This window comes from Grampus griseus (genome assembly GCF_964374135.1).
Source record: "Grampus griseus genome assembly, chromosome: 16".
NCBI lineage: Eukaryota > Metazoa > Chordata > Mammalia > Artiodactyla > Delphinidae > Grampus > Grampus griseus.
This window is the reverse complement of record NC_139010.1, coordinates 28,831,574-28,848,024: the sequence shown is the minus strand read 5'-3', so window position 1 is coordinate 28,848,024 and position 16,451 is coordinate 28,831,574.

Genomic DNA, 16,451 nt, shown 5'->3' with positions numbered 1-16,451 from the left:
CCCCTTCCCCGGCTCACGCCCTAGGGTTCCTTTTCTGACGCCTCCGTCTCGCTTAGAGGTGGGACTGCTTTACACACTCAGGGAACTGGAGCTGTCTTAGTGAGTCAAGCCTGCTAGAAAATTTAGGAATCATGCTGACCAAGCATTAGAATGCTGCACTCAAGTTCCCTGGGTATGCAGGAAGAGTGAGGGAGCCAAGGGAATAAGAAAAAGTGAGGCGTCTACTGAGATGGAAATAGAGTCAATTTAGGCTCCGGAATCGATCGCCAGTTATCAGCGATTTATCCCCTTTGTACCCCAGTTTATTTATAGGTTTAAATGGGATGAAGTGGTCTTTAATAACCATTTGGCCATAGACTATGCGCAAAGCCTTTTGACCCCTGACTCTGGCTCTGAAAGCCACCTCAGCTCAAATGCTGACAAGGTTCCATCTCCTCCTAAACCAGGAAAAAAGGATAGCTAGACAGGCTTCCACAATGCAAAGCCGGATTAAAGCTGCAGCCTGGTGGATTTCCCTCCCACGAGCAAACCCCGCCAGCAATCTTGCCTAGTCATGGTTGGGATTAGTCATTGCAAAGGGTTAGAAGAAGGGAAGAGCCTTTGCTCTTAAAAGTTCAAGCACCAGAAGCACTGATAAATTCCTTCATTCAAGCTCAGACAGATTGGTCTGAAATCAGTCTGGTTCCACAGGGGACTGGTCTGCTCTGGCCATGTTTGATGCTACTGTGAGGCTAATGGCAGAGAATGCCATCCCATCACAACTGCAGCATAATATACCACCTCCCAGAAAAACCTAGACTCTGCTCAGCCACCTTCATTACCTGCAGTAGGGCTTAACACCCTGTGAACTATCTAGCATTTTTAACCCCCAGAGAATTTCACTGTGCCACAGAACACAGATCTGAGCCTTCACCCTCTACAACTCCAAGGAATGTACACAATATCTAATAACCAGCAGCAGAATCATGGCAATTTATTTCAAAGTTGGATTCAGTAAATATATCTGAGTGCTTACCTCCAAAGCCATTTAGACCGAAACATCATTAGTAGCAGCCACCGCTTATAAAGCAACTACCTTGTGTCACCCACAAGGGAAGCAAAGTCCATTCAGACACAGCTCTTGCTCTCAAGGCACTTACAGTCAAGCATGTGGAGAGGTGTCAAGAATTGGGAAGAGTCCAAGATTTTCCCTATGTGCAAGCTAGCAAGTTAGCCTGCCACAGTTTCATAGGTTCATAGATGCTGGCAGAAGACATGAAACTTGAAGGTCAGACAAAGGACTTTATTATGTATGGCTCAGCAGGCAGCATAAGCTTCATGTTCACATCAGTTCCCCTTGCCCTCTGTGTTCCACAGGGGTAATGCAGAGCACCCTAGGTAGAAACTGCACACCATACATTTGTGTCACAGCTGAGGAATCCTAAGCTCAGAAAACCTCCTGCCTTATCAGGAGCTGCTAACCTGCCCAGTCTTTGCCCCAGAGACATACATTATTATACTTCTCTGGAAATAAAATCTGCCCTCTGCCTCCTGTCCCAGAGGGAGTTACTACCCCTGCCTCCCAAGGCTGTTTGCTATGCGAACATTCTTAAGAAGATAGTTTGAGATAAAAGCTGTCACAAGACATGTAGAAATACCATGGAGAATTGCCCTACAAAGTAGGATGGAGAATTCAGGAGTTGCAAGGACGATGCTAAACATAAGCACAGAGTACTGTGGGCACAGTTAGACTGAGGAGACGCTTGCACTAAAGTTTGAAAGTAGGACTTATCAAAATTGGAAAGCCAACAGATCAAGGATGGAAAAGCAAAATTCTAGAAAGAGGCATATGCAAAGCCATACAGGGGCTTGAAGTGGCAAGAATCGCTTGGAAACCACAAGTAATTAAGTAAAGCTGGAAAAACCTGTAGAAAAATTTGCAAGATGGGGCTTCCCTGGTGGTGCAGTGGTTGAGAGTCCGCCTGCCGATGCAGGGGACACGGGTTCGTGACCCGGTCCGGGAAGATCCCACATGCCGCGGAGCAGCTAGGCCCGTGAGTCATAGCCGCTGAGCCTGTGCGTCCGGAGCCTGTGCTCCGCAACGGGAGAGGCCACAGCAGTGAGAGGCCTGCATACCGAAAAAAAAAAAATTGCAATATGAGTCTAAAGATATTTGCTGGAGTCGAATGACTAAGGTCCTGAAAGCAGCAAGTAAGGAGGAGTCTAGGGTGGCTGGGAGCAACATTTTTGGCTTGAGCAGCTGGGAGGACAACGGTCTCCCTCATTGTTGGAAGGGCTATGGGAAGAGGGACAAGTGTGAAGATAAAGAGGATGATTCAATTTCAAATAAGTATGAGGAGCCAGGGACCACCAACTCTAAATAGAGTTGTCCTATAAGCAGCTGTCCTATAAGCAGAAGTCTAGGAGACAGGTCTGGAGAGGAGACATTGACATGAAAATTTTAGTTTTAATTATGACTAATCATGGGTGTGATTAAAGTCAATAAGCAATGTGATAGGAATAGAGATAGAAGTCTTAGGAGAATTGGTTGTTTCAGGGGCAAGTAGCAGAGGAGCTAATGAAGAAAACTGACAAGACTGGCTAGGAGGCTAAAAGAAAACTCAAGTGGAAGTACTTTCCTGGAAGCCAATGTGGGAAAGCAGTGGGTGGAAGAGGGAGTGCTGAACAGTGTCACATCCTGAGGAGTGGTCAAGTGAGGTCAAGACCGAATAAGTATAATATTAGTTGCCATTACTGTGTCACCAATCACCCCAAAACTTAATAGCTTAAAACAACAAGCATTTTATTATCCGAAACTTCCCGTGGGTCAAAAATTAAGCTTAGCTGGGTAGTTCTCACTTAGGGCCTCCCATGAGACTGTAGTCAATATATTAGTTGGGCTACGGTCATCTGAAGGGTTGACTGTGCTAAAGGATCTGCTTCCAAGGTGGCTCCCTCACGTGGCTCTCAGCAAGAGGCCTCCGTTCCTCACCATGTGGCTTTTTCCATAGGGCAGCTGCTTGAGCGTCCTCATGACATGGCCCCTGGCTTCTCCCACAGCAGGTGATCTGAGAGAGAGATGGAAGCCACAATGTCTTATATGATCCAGCCTCAGAAATCACACTGTCATTCCTGCCTTAGTCTATTTGTTAGAAGCGAATTACTAAGACCAGTCCACCCTCAAGGGAAGAGAAATTAGGCTCCTCCTTTTGAAAGGAGTATCAAAGAATTGTGGATATATTTTAAACTACCATAGTCAACACTCTGGTCACATTATTTACATTTCTTCTACACGGAAAATACACTAACTCCCTCCTAAAGCCTCCCCCAAACCTTCACATTTATAGCATCATCAAGAGGCTTGTCAGGTGTAGTTCCTTTAAGTACGGCAGCTCCAGTACAGTTCCTCTTAACCTGAAGATCTATGAACTAAAGAGAATCTGCCTACCCCTACACATACACATATCCAACACACACGGAGAAGGTTAGGCACAAGATAACTGCTGAAGACACCCCTGGTCAAAAAGGGGAAACAGGACGTACGTGGAGTCCACAGCAGTTCTGAAATCCAGCCAGGTCAGTTTTCAAGCTTCCTTTATTAGGACTCAGTCCTAATCCTGACTGTGCCAGATGAGGTCACATGGGAAGAGCCAGCCCTAGATACACACTCCTTCTCTTCCTGCCCCAGGCTCCGCCCCACAGTGTGAAGGGTACACCGTAGCCTGCACAGGCAAGGTCCATCCTCCCTCACATAGCTCACTCCTTGACCACCCCATGGGCTTAGCGGTGTGTCACTGGCAGTTCAATCCATGCTCCAGAGAAAGGACTCTGAGGACAAAGTCCATGCAGGCCCCAGAAGCAGGCTCAGGACTCTTTCAACAGGGAAAACTAAGATCTTCTGTATCCAGAGCTTGGTCCAGGTATGGAGAGGGTGAGCGTGGGCTTTGGTGGGCATGTTCCCTTGGCCCTGCAGACTCCTTACCCTAGAGGAATAGGCACCATCTGAGAAGGGTTAGACTGGGGCCCTCTAAAGTATGAGACTTGGAGTGGGGGCTCCTCTTGCCCGGGTCTTTGGGGCTTGGCACTGGGAATCTTTATACAATTGGAACAAACATTTATTGAGGTGAGACAAGAGAAAGAGAGAACCCTAAGCTGTCGTTACAGTTAGAATGTGGGATGTTGGGGTGTAAGGTTTAGCAGTGGAGCATTCTGGGTGGGGAGTGGCCATGGAAGGGTGGAAGTGAAGTTCACTGGAGTTGAAGGTAGTCCAGGACAAGAGGTGAGGCTTGGTTGTTACAGCTACCTGCCCCCCACACATCCAATACACAATGGTGGAATAGGCACAGTTTGTTGGCAGGGATACTGAAGTTACCAGAATGTTGCTAGGATAAGAGGTAGGAAAACTGAGTCAGGTGCCAAAGTCCTCAGGGAACACAGGAAGTTGGCCATAAAGGATGACCTCAGTAGAGGATGGTAGAACTGATGGCATGAACCTCAAAGGAGGTGATTTTATAGCAGGGTGGAGGAATTAAGAAAGTGGCCATCCTTCCTGTCCCCAGGTCCAGCCCTAGGATGTGGGAGGGTGTGGGAGAATGAGCAGTCTTCCCTGGGATCCAATATATCAATGGAAAAAGGTAGTTTTTTGCCAAGGTGAGCAGAGTGAAAGAGCACCAAGTGGTGAAACTAAGGACTTAGGGTAGTTTGTTTACAATGGAACGAGGTTCTAGAGGGATCCATGGGATAGGGTGGCAGGAAGAGCAGCAGTGGGAGGACAAACCAGGAAGAAGGAAGCACAGACAGGATTGACATGAAAACTAAGGAGAGCACAGATAAATAGAGGGACTTAAAATATTTGGGGGAGTTAAGACCCACAGTTGGGGGTGAGGGCCATTTTAGGATTAACTGGGCTCAAAACTCAAGCCCTTAGCTGTGAAAGAAATCCCTGAAATTGCACATAAGGGACAGTGTGCCTGGTTTTGTGCATACAACATTGGGCTGTCATTCTTAGGCACACTGAAGCATAAAAACCACTGATCTAGGCTGTCTATCAAGTCCCTGCAGTCCCTAGGGGAAAAGAGGAGCATTCTAAAGCTCTCCAGACACATGCAGTGTAGACTCCGTTTCTGATTTAGTATTTAATGTAAGATGTGAATATTAAAGCAGATACTGGAGTTACAGCTTAACAGTCAGGACACAAATTAAGTGCAAGTTTCATGCAGTTCCTCTCAATTGATATACCAGTGGTTCTGGGTTTGTATAGAGACTGATATGTAATAAAAGGACTTTGCTATTTATCATCCAGTCCAACCTGTGGTCTTGATCAGAGTTCTAATTAAAACACTGATGAAACATTGTTTACTTCCTTGAAAAAGTTCACACCTTCCTATATGGGAAAGCCTAGCCCAAAGTGACAGGAAAAATGTAGAGTTTCCTGCTCAAGAAACTTCAGTGGTTCCCATTTATCTGTAGGATAAGGTCCTTGATATAAGGAAGATGGACCATTATCCTACTCTGCCTTCCATCACAGTCATGTTTCCCTCCTACCACCTGTACTAATTCAGGTCATACATTCCCAAATCACATTGTTTTTAGTATCATGGCCTTTGCTGTTCATCCCACCTGGAATGCTTTCCTATCCCCACCATTTTTGAGTTAAACCCTCTGAACCCTTTTAAAGCCCAACTCAAATATACTCCCACCACAGTTTTTTCTGACCTACCAGTTACACGTCATTTTACTCCCTCTGAAATTCTATGGTATGTTTTACCTTATGGCATAAGGTATCAACATATATTTCCAATATTTTATTATGAAAATGTTCAAATACGCAGGGAAGTTGGAAGAATTGTAAAGTGAACCCCCATATATCCATTATCTAGAGTCTACATTTACCATTTTGCTATATTTGCTTTATCCCATATCTTTCCATCTATCCATTCATCAGTCCATTTCAAAGTCAATTGCAGATATCAGTATACTTCACTCCTAAATACTTCAGCATACATATAATTAACTAGAATTCAATATTTATGGTTTTTTAATTAAAATTTACCTACATGTTTTTAAAAAACACTCTGCCTTCCCTATCAAACTCTTTAATGGTGGGAACCATTTCTTACTTAACTTTATCCCACTCACCTCCCCACCCACCCATCCAGTAACTAATAATGATGACACTAGTAAGGATAAACACAATCAAAATAATCACAGCTAACACAATATCAAGCACTTCCTTTGTGCCAGTACTATTCTCAACACTTCATATGCTTTATTGAATTATTATAACAACCCTATGAACACAGGTACTATAAGCCTGTTACACCTGTTATAGATTAGAAACACAGAGGTCAGGTAACTAGCCCAGTATGCATAGATAGCTTTAAGTGGTGGAGACAAAATTTAAACCCAACTGTGAGTTAGGGCACATGCTCTTAACCATTCACATTGCCTCCCCATCGTCAAAGCCTTACCCCATGCAGGTAACTAATCATATTTATCGAATGTTCAGAGTCCACTGCTTTGTACCAGCCTTGTCATGGCCCATTAAGAGAGACAGTTGGCTTGAAAAATTTTCCCTGGTAGGTTTGTGATGAGGGCATGAGCTTCCACAATGAAGGTAAATGGGGGAGAGGGAAGCTAGCTTGTCCATAGACTTGTCACTGGGTCACCTATGAGAATGTCTCATGACTCACATCCCACGGCTGCCTGCATCTACTGTGTGGCTTCCCTGTGTCTGTAGGGCTGGTGCAGGAGGCAGTGGAAGGAGTGTGAGGGAGAGTTCTGAGGCCTGGGCAAGTCACAAGTGCAGTTTGACTGGCAGCTGCCTAGACACTCAGTACAGAGGGAAACTGATGAGGAAGCCAGCAGGACAATGGGCCATTATTTCTGGCTGTAGGAGGTTGGTCAGTTTGATACTGGGTGACCCACCCCTCCCAACAATTTGAGTTCTCCTACTCCTTTGATTGGAAGTAAAGCAATTGGATTTCAAATGACTCACATGCTATTTCTGGAAACTGGGGGCAATCCCAGGACTGGTTCCGGCTGTTAAGTAATCAGGGATTAACTTTAAGGGTCACCCTCTTGCTCCAATCACCACTACACACCGCTGCCAGATAATACAACTCTGATTGTATGAATCCCCTCTTCAGAACCCCTCTATAAAGCAACCCAGGTTAAATACAGGTTAAAACCCTTCACCATATGGCTGATACCTAACTTTCTAAGCAAGCACAGAGTTTTGCTGAACAATAATCACACAGGGCATTAACAGAATTTACATACATAGAAAGAGCTCTGTAATCAAACAGGTGTGGGAACTGTTATATTAAACCAAGGTTAACCCATTTCTTTAAGTGGAACTTCACAGAGCCTTGAATTATTGTGCATGATGAGTCTCTGAAAGGAGAATGCAACAAATTTCCAGTTTTTTCAACAAGGATCTTGAGAGCCTAGTGTTCCACAGAACGTGTGCTATCTCAAATGTCACTCTCAACATAGCTACCCCTGAAATTTAACCAGTTTTTCTAAGGCTATCATGGCAGCCATGAAAAGGCACTCTTCACATCTGCTGCTATGAGGAGCATGGCAGATTCACTGCTCTGGCTGCTGCCCCTCTGGATCCAGTGAAGCCACACAAGCTGCTGCTGATGACCAAGCATGATGGGGGTATTCATGCAGGTCCATCCCTGCAAAACATGGGACTCGTTTAACAGGATGCCCCTTTGACCTGGCTGAAACTTTCTTAGAGCTACACTGCCATTTGAAACTCTTCTACCCAATCTTCTTCCTGTATCCAAATCTGAAGCTGCTACTGCTTTTTCTTCTTTATCTGTCTCCGGCATATCCCTCAGTAAATCTCTTGCACATTTAATTCCATCTTGGCATCTGCTGCTGAGAGGATGTAAACTAGCATACCTGTCTCAAATGTGCTTCTAAAGCCCTTCCAGATTCAGTTCCTCCTTGGAACCTCACATCACTTTTATGGAATCTGTTTCTATGGTCTGCATTGAGAGGCCTCCTGATACAGTAGGGAAGCTCATGGACTCTGGAAGACAGTATACCAGGTTCAAATCCCAACTCTGTCTGTCACTTGCTAGCAGTACAACCTTTAGGAATTTCCTCAGCAAGCTGTAAAATGGGGGATTACACCACTATCTTGCAAGGCTTACAAGGATTAAATGAAAAATTACACTTAAAGCACTGCGCATATAGCAGGTACTCAACAGACAGAATGACACTTACGGTTTATAGTCATTTGCGTTTTTTTCTACTTTCCTTATCAGATTTATAAAGTCTTGAGGATAGACAGTGTAATCTTCATCTTTAACTCCCCTTAAGGGCCTTAATCATTGTGGCCCAACAAATGGCTGTTAAACTGAGTGGAAGAAAATGGTTCCTTGCAGAAGGAAATGGGCATCTCAGAGAAAAGGGGCAGAAGAGCCAATTAGGAGAGTCAACCAATGGTACAGGAAATGTAAATATTCAAAATACATGTATAAAATAGGAAATGTTTATATAATATATATAAAATATATTTATTATATATAATATTGAAATATACAAAAGAACCATGATTTCAGAAATAACTGCCAAGAAAAGGGCCAGGAATTCCAAAGGTGTGCTCCTAGGCCCCTTTGCAGAGGTTGGCACTCTAAGTCTTGTAAACACAACCAGGAAGAGCTATTTTAGCAGTAAAAGCCTCATACCCAAGCTTAGTGTAACTAGGAAAAAATGGAAGAAAAATGAAGGAAGGAAATTGCAAAGATTGATAATGAACAATGGGTCAATGTAGGGACACAATTAGAACATACAGAGCCAGGGCTTTCCTGCCTAGTTCAGAGTATAGCCTTCTCCTTCAGTACATGGTGTCAGGCCATGTTCTTTTGAGGTTTTTTTCTGTTTTTTGTTTGTTTTCATCTTTATTGGAGTATAATTGCTTTACAATGCTGTGTTAGTTTCCACTGTACAACAAAGTGAATCAGCTATATATATACATATATCCCCATATCCCCTCCCTCTTGAGCCTCTCTCCCACCCTCCCTATTCCATCCCTCTAGGTCATCACAAAGCATCAAGCTGATCTCCCTGTGCTAAATAACAAGATTTATTTGTTTGTTTTGTTTGGCCACACTGCGTGGCATGTGGGACTTTAGTCCCCCAACCAGGGATCGAACCTGTGCCCCCTGCTGTGGAAGCTCGGAGTCTTAACCACTGGATCATCAGGGAATTCCCCAGGCCATGTTGGTTTTAGGATTTTCCCATGAACTCTGACTTGGTAGGGGAAACCACAGCACATCAGGGGTGGCCTCCAAAGTAACCTGTCATTGGTCTGTGCAGGAGGAAGCTACTAGAATCCCTAGATCTTCTGCCTGTATGCCCAGCTGTGGCTCTGGATCTGGGGAGGCTCAGGAAAGGGTGTAACCTGTCCCACGAGCCCAATGTTGCTCTCTGATGGGAGGGGAAGCCTTCACACTCACCTCAGCTCTTCTGAAAACCTCATTAGTCCCTTGGTACCCCAGCTCTAGGATATTTGAGCCAAGAGTAGAAAAGTTGTAGGTAGAAGAAATGCCTAAGGCCCTGCTGGGGGTACAGCCCAGCACTAGTGATCTCTTTGTTCCCCCAGTAGGCAAGTGTGTTTGTGCGTAGCAAGGTTTCTTCCCTTGTCTTCTAACAGGATGACCCTCCATGACGAGTCTGTGTTTTTCTTCATTTAAGGTCCTGATGCCCCATGAAAGTTCTATGGATATGATATGTATATAGAAGTGGGCATTTTGGGGGTTGGAGGTAGGAAGTCACTGGGATGGGTGCCTTTTAAGAGTCAGGGCTGCTGCTACAGCTCCCATTTAGTAGAAAGCTACCAAGCTCATGAGGTTCAAATCTAGAAGCCAAAGTGTACCAGGGACAACTCCTTCACTGCCCTCAAAACAGCATCCATTTTCTCTGAGCTTCTAGCAATTTTATGAGACAAGCTACAAGGACACACCATTTGAATGAATCACTCGGCTCTCTGCAGTGCCAAGGACTTCATGTATAGTTAATTCAGATTAACTAGGTCCAGCTGACAAGAGTTGGTTTGAATCATAAAGCATATTAAAAGAAATTCAGTTTTATACCTTCAGGAATCCAGTGGAACTATGCTAATAAATTGCTTCTCAGTATAGGTCTTAAGGGAAATCTGTTTTAATGAACAGATGAGAATATTTTCTAATTCAGTCCATCAATTGTGTATACGGAAAGGATTACTTGTCAGGTGTTTAAGGCTACTTGAAATGCTTGCTCTTGTTTATACGGCAGGATTTCAGTTGAACAAACTCTGTGTTTATAAATGGTATAAAATAAACTATCCAACTTGTTATTCCTTCAAAATTAGTGAAGTCCCAATTAACAGAGCAATGAAATCAAGTTACTGTATTCAGGGACTTCCCTGGTGGCGCAGTGGTTAAGAATCCACCTGCCAATGCAGGGGACACGGGTTCGAGCCCTGGTCCGGGAAGATCCCACATGCCGTGGAGCAACTAAGCCCGTGCGCCACAACTACTGAAGCCCACGTGCCACAACTACTGAAGCCCACACACCTAGAGCCCGTGCTCCACAACAAGAGAAGCCACCGCAATGAGAAGCCACAGCGAAGAGTAGCCCCCGCTCACCCCAACTAGAGAAAGCCCCGCGCAGCAACGAAGACCCAACGCAGCCATAAATAAATTAAATAAATAACAAAAATAAAAGTTACTGTATTCATCACTCAGAAGGAACCACTCAGCTTTTGCATGGGCTATTCTTCCAGCTGGGGCAGGTGGCAGGGGGAATCCCTATTCTTTCAGATTTTGTAACACACATTTCTTCTTCTCTCCTTTTCTTCTACAAACATTTATTAAGCAACTAGTGTGTGTGAGACACTGTGCCGGAGGCTAATTAAAAATCAACAATTTCAGGCTTCCCTGGTGGCACAGTGGTTAAGAATCCGCCTGCCAATGCAGGGGACACTGGTTCGATCCCTGGTCCAGGAAGATCTCACATGCCGTGGAGCAACTAAGTCCGTTCACCACAACTACTGAGCCTGCGCTCTAGAGCCCGTCCTCCGCAACGAGAAGCCACCGCAATGAGAAGCCCGCGCACCGCAATGAACAGTAGCCCCCACTCGCCACAACTAGAGAAAGCCTGCATGTAGCAACAAAGACCCAACGCAGCCAAAAATAAATTAATTAATTTAAAAAACCCAGTCTCACAGTATAGAAAGGGAGACAAACATGAACAAGTATTGTAAAGTGCTGTCTGCGCAAGAATTGCTATATGAACAGAGGACAGTGGGGTTATGAAGGGATCAGATCACCCTGAGAGCATCAGGAAGGCCTCAGAGTTCAATGGATTCTTAAAAGTGGAGGATGTGTTTGTGTGGCAGACAAGGAGGGGAAGGGCAGCACATAAGGAAAGAATGCTCAGGCACGATGCAGCATGGCACGTTCAGCAAACTGCAAATAATATGACAAGAATGGGAATTACAACAGATGGGATATTAGGGGAGGAGGTAGCAGGAAGAGGGGTTTTCTAGCAAGGCCAGTCTGGAGAGGTCAGCTGAGGCCAGGTCACAAGCTACCAGACAGTGCCTGCTCAGGTTCTACCTCCTTCATCAAATTACAAATGTGAAATGATAGACATATAGAGTCCAGATCAAGGGAAGCATGTGCTGGCCGCCCTCAGTATTAGGCCCATGTCACAACTGGAATACCATATTTAGGATAATGATGGTGACAAACTAGAGGGCATCAATGAAGTGGAAGGGTAAATCTGGACCCTACTGCTTCACCTTGGCCACGGGCAGAAATCTTTCTCTAGTTGCGGCAAGCAGGGGCTACTCTTCATTGCAGTGCGTGGGCTTCTCATTGTCGTGGCTTCTCTTGTTGCAGAGCACGGGCTCTAGGCATGTGAGCTTTAGTAGCTGTGGCACGGGGGCTCAGTAGTTGTGGCTCATGGGCTCTAGAGCACAGGCTCAGCAGTTGTGGCGCATGGGCTTAGTTGCTCCGCAGCATGTGGGATCTTCCTGGACCAGGGCTCGAACCCGTGTCCCCTGCATTGGCAGGTGGATTCTTAACCACTGCACCACCAGGGAAGTCCTAAATTTGTGATTTCTTAATTGAAAAAATTTGAAAGCATATTTGTTGGTGCTTTTAATTCCAGGCAAAGCCAAGCGACAATGCACCAGTGGCTCACCAGTAAGACTGCATTTAAAATACAACTGCCTCAGAGCCAAGACCAGCCTTGTGAAAACACACTTCAGGATGGCATGGAACTGGGTATTGATCAAGAAGTCTGGACAAACACACTCTGCACTCTTAAAGACGTAGAGCCAGGTCTTTCAAGACAGAAGACCAGTGTGAAGGGGCTTTAGAGATAAAATGTTAGGTATGTGGGTTATCTATTGCCACAGAACAAACCAAACCACACCAAAACTTAGTGGCTTAAAACAGTTTATGTCTATGACTCTGTGCATTGACTGGACAGTTCTCCTGGTCTCCCTCGGGCTTACTCATGCAGCTGCATCAGCTGGTGGGTGAGCTGGGGACTGGGCTCAGCTGGGATAGCTTGGTCAGCTGAGCCTCTCTCTCCTTTCAAGATCTTTCATCCCAGTCTCCTTCATGGCACAGCAGCTTCAGCCAGCATCCCAAGAGGTGAAAGTGGTAGTCTCCTCAGTCACATAACAGCAATTCCACCACATTTTATTAATTAAAGCAAGCCACAAAGACAGCACCTACGAGGGCTGGGGAAATAGACTTTGTGTCTTGATGGATGGAACAGTGAAGTCACAGTGCAAAAGAGTATAGCGTCTACCGCAGAGGATGTGGTGCCACGGCAAAAACACCTGTATGATGTGGTGTGAGTGCAAAAGGGCTGAAAAACAAAGCAAGCCTTCCCCAGGCTCCTGACCATGCAGAGACAGAACACTGGAAAAACTGAGTGGCAGAGTGGCCAAACTTTTGCAGGTTCAACCAAAGCCTTCACAGAGTGCAATTTAGAGTAAAATCTAGCAAAAAGCCTTGACAGAGGCCAGCAAGAGAGCAGGGCTTACTGCTCACCCACACACCCTAACTCTCCAACAGAACTCACTTTTAGGGAGGTTTGGTTCAGGAATGGTAATTTGCCAAGTAATAGTACAACCTTTTACTCCAATAATACCTTTTTTTTTTTTTTTTTTTAATATCTGGGACTTATTAACTCACTGCCTCCTTTCCAGTGCCTTGTGAAGTGAGAACAGGGACTCTTGTTCCTCTTTTAGAGATAAGGAAACTAAGGCCTGGAGGGACTACCCTCCAGTCCTCCAGAAGTTTGGCACAAGAGCCAGGAATCTCACAACTCCCTGTCAGGTCTCTGTCCCATGCCAGGGCATTATCCTTGTCCCTGCCACCTACTGAGACCTCCCTCTTCAACTCCCTTCTACAGAGGTGGTTCAGTCACTCCCTGGGGGTGTGATAGCATCAGCACCTAAGGCTCTGTGTAAATAAAGGGGACCTAGGTCCTCCATGCCATTCTGTGGGCAGAGGAACTGTCAGGCAAGAGCAGCTTTTCAGGGTTTTGGGAAGGTGATGTTCAAAACAGCCCTCCTCAACCTGCAGACTAAGCATAACTAAGGAAAGAGTCAAAGGTGGGTATCATTTTTCAGTTTCAAAGTACTTTTACAATATTAACTCACTGGATCCTTATAATCATGATGATGATGATGATGATGATATCTTACACTTAGGATGTTCCAGGTACCATTTTACATCCTTTGCATGTATTAACTCATAAATCCTCATAATAACCCTATGAGGGTAAGTACTATCACCAACTCAAAACTGAGAGACACTAAAAATAGAACTACCATACGACCCAGCAATCCCACTACTGGGCATATACCCTGAGAAAACCATAATTCAAAAAGAGTCATGTACCACAATGTTCATCGCAGCACTATTTACAATAGCCAGGACATGGAAGCAACCTAAGTGTCCAGCAACAGATGAATGGATAAAGATGTGGCACATATAGACAATGGAATATTACTCAGCCATAAAAAGAAACAAAATTGGGTTACTTGTAGTGAGGTGGATGGACCTGGAGTCTGTCACACAGAGTGAAGTAAGAAAGACAAAAAGAGAAAAACAAATACCGTATGCTATATTCCATATATATGGAATCTAAAAATATATATATATATGGTTCTGAAGAACCTAGGGGCAGGACAGGAATAAAGATGCAGATGTAGAGAATGGACTTGAGGACACGGGGAGGGGGAAAGGTAAGCTGGGACAAAGTGAGAGAGTGGCATGGACATATATACACTACCAAATGTAAAATAGCTAGTGGGAAGCAGCCACATAGCACAGGAAGATCAGCTTGGTGCTTTGTGACCACCTAGAGGGGTGGGATAGGGAGGGTGGGAGGGAGATGCAAGAGGGAGGAGATATAGGGATATATGTATATGTATAGCTGATTCACTTTGATATAAAGCAGAAACTAACACACCATTGTAAAGCAATTATACTCCAATAAAGATGTTAAAAAAAACAACAACTGAGAGACAAAGAGGCTTAGTAACTTCCCAAGGTTAACATGACTAGTAAGTAGAGGAGCTAAGATTTGACTCCAGGCGCTTGGCTTCAGAGCCCATGTCCTTAAACCACTATACTATTCTACCTTCCAAATACTGTATATTATCATCCCATTACATCAAATGAGGAAACTGAGTCAGAGTGGTTTGATGACCTGCCTAAACTCACCCACAGTCCCACTACATCAAAACTAGGAGACAAAAAACAAAAAACAAAAAAAACCCTAGGAGACAAAACCAATGTCTTTCCTCTGTAAGCCAAGACCTATTACAGTGTGACAGCTGAGGTTATCAGCCATTTCTATTTTAAGTAATTTTCCTAACAGGAAGAATTATAAAGGGTGAGAGGTGGAACCCAGAGTGGGAGGCCAAAGGCAGTACCAATTTTGAATCTATTCCAAAACATGCTACCCTACAGCTAGGGAAATGAAAATGTAATGCATTTTATACATGATGATATTTTCCTTGAGAAGACAATGGCCACCTTTAAGAATAGAAGCAGAGGAAGGATGAAGCTGTGAAAATGGGAACTCTCAGTAAACTGACCCCAGGAAAAGTGGTTTGGCAAAGGGAGGGCCCAGGGAGGTTATGCTCCTAGTGCCAATGTATGAAGGCACCAGGTAGCGTGCAGGGAGAAAGGACACAAACACATTACTTTGCCCCCAGATGCCACTCATCCCCATTCAACTACTGCCCAGGAAAAGGCAAACTTCCTCTTCCCTGCTTCCTAGAAGCCCAATCTGTTGCTTTCCATTTGGAGCCCTCCATGAGAATGCAGCTACCAATTCCCAGGACCTATCAAGTGGGATACCTTCTCCTCTGCCAAGCCCTGGTCCGCCCCAAGGTTTAACCCGAGTCCCCTGGGATGCTGCAACTCAGGAACTCCTGGCTTAGAGTAGCAGGGCTGTGCTAAAGGCTAGACTCTCTAGCTCTGGCCAATGAGAACAAACTATTTCATCAAGGCTAGGTCTCTCTTATTTCCAAGCCAATGCCCTTATCATCATTTCAGATATTTTCCCCGTAAGTGTCCTCAGTGGTCACTTAGGATTCAGAATACTGTCAATTGCTTTGTGAACTGGTAAGTTATCTGCTCTTGAATATCATGACAGAATGGGGTCAGCAGATCTATTTCTGGCCACCAGAGAAACAAGAGTTCAAGATGGAAAGGGGGAAGGATAAAACTGTCCCTGTTCACAGACAACAAGATTGACTATGACTATGCAAAAAATCCTAACGAATCTACAAAAGAACTTCTAGAACTAATACATGAGTTTGGCAATGTCACAAAAGATCAATATTCCCAAATCAAATGTATTTATATACACTAGTAACATACAATTGGAAAGCAAAATTAAAAGAAGAAATGGGGGAAAAAAAAGCTAAGCATGATGCTTACAAGCTTCAGTGAACTTTCACATCCACTTAAGAGGAGGAAACGAGGGAGCTTTGTGAACACCTACATTCTCACTACACCTGATTGTGAAATGCCCTTAGGGAAGGGCGCCCAGCCTTGTAGAAAGGGTCTTCATGTGATTCTGATTGCCTCCAGATAGAGAACCAATTTGGAAGAATTTGCATTGCCTGGAAACCTGTTAGAAATGAAAATTCCTCCCATCAATGGAATCAAACTCAGGAGGTAGAATCTAATGAATTTTAACAAGCCAGGTGATTCTGATACCCACACTATATTTTGTTCAAAACAGCAACTTCCGCAGTTCATTCTGTGCCTAAGTGACAAAGGCACACAGGCTGCTGGAAGTTTGTAGCACCCTCTGCTGGTGCCCATCTGCAAAGGCCGACCTCTAAACTAAAAACAAGACACTCATAACTCTAGTTTGACAGCCTGTGAATTTTTTACTCAAGTGAAGAGAAGAAAACTCCAGTTTCC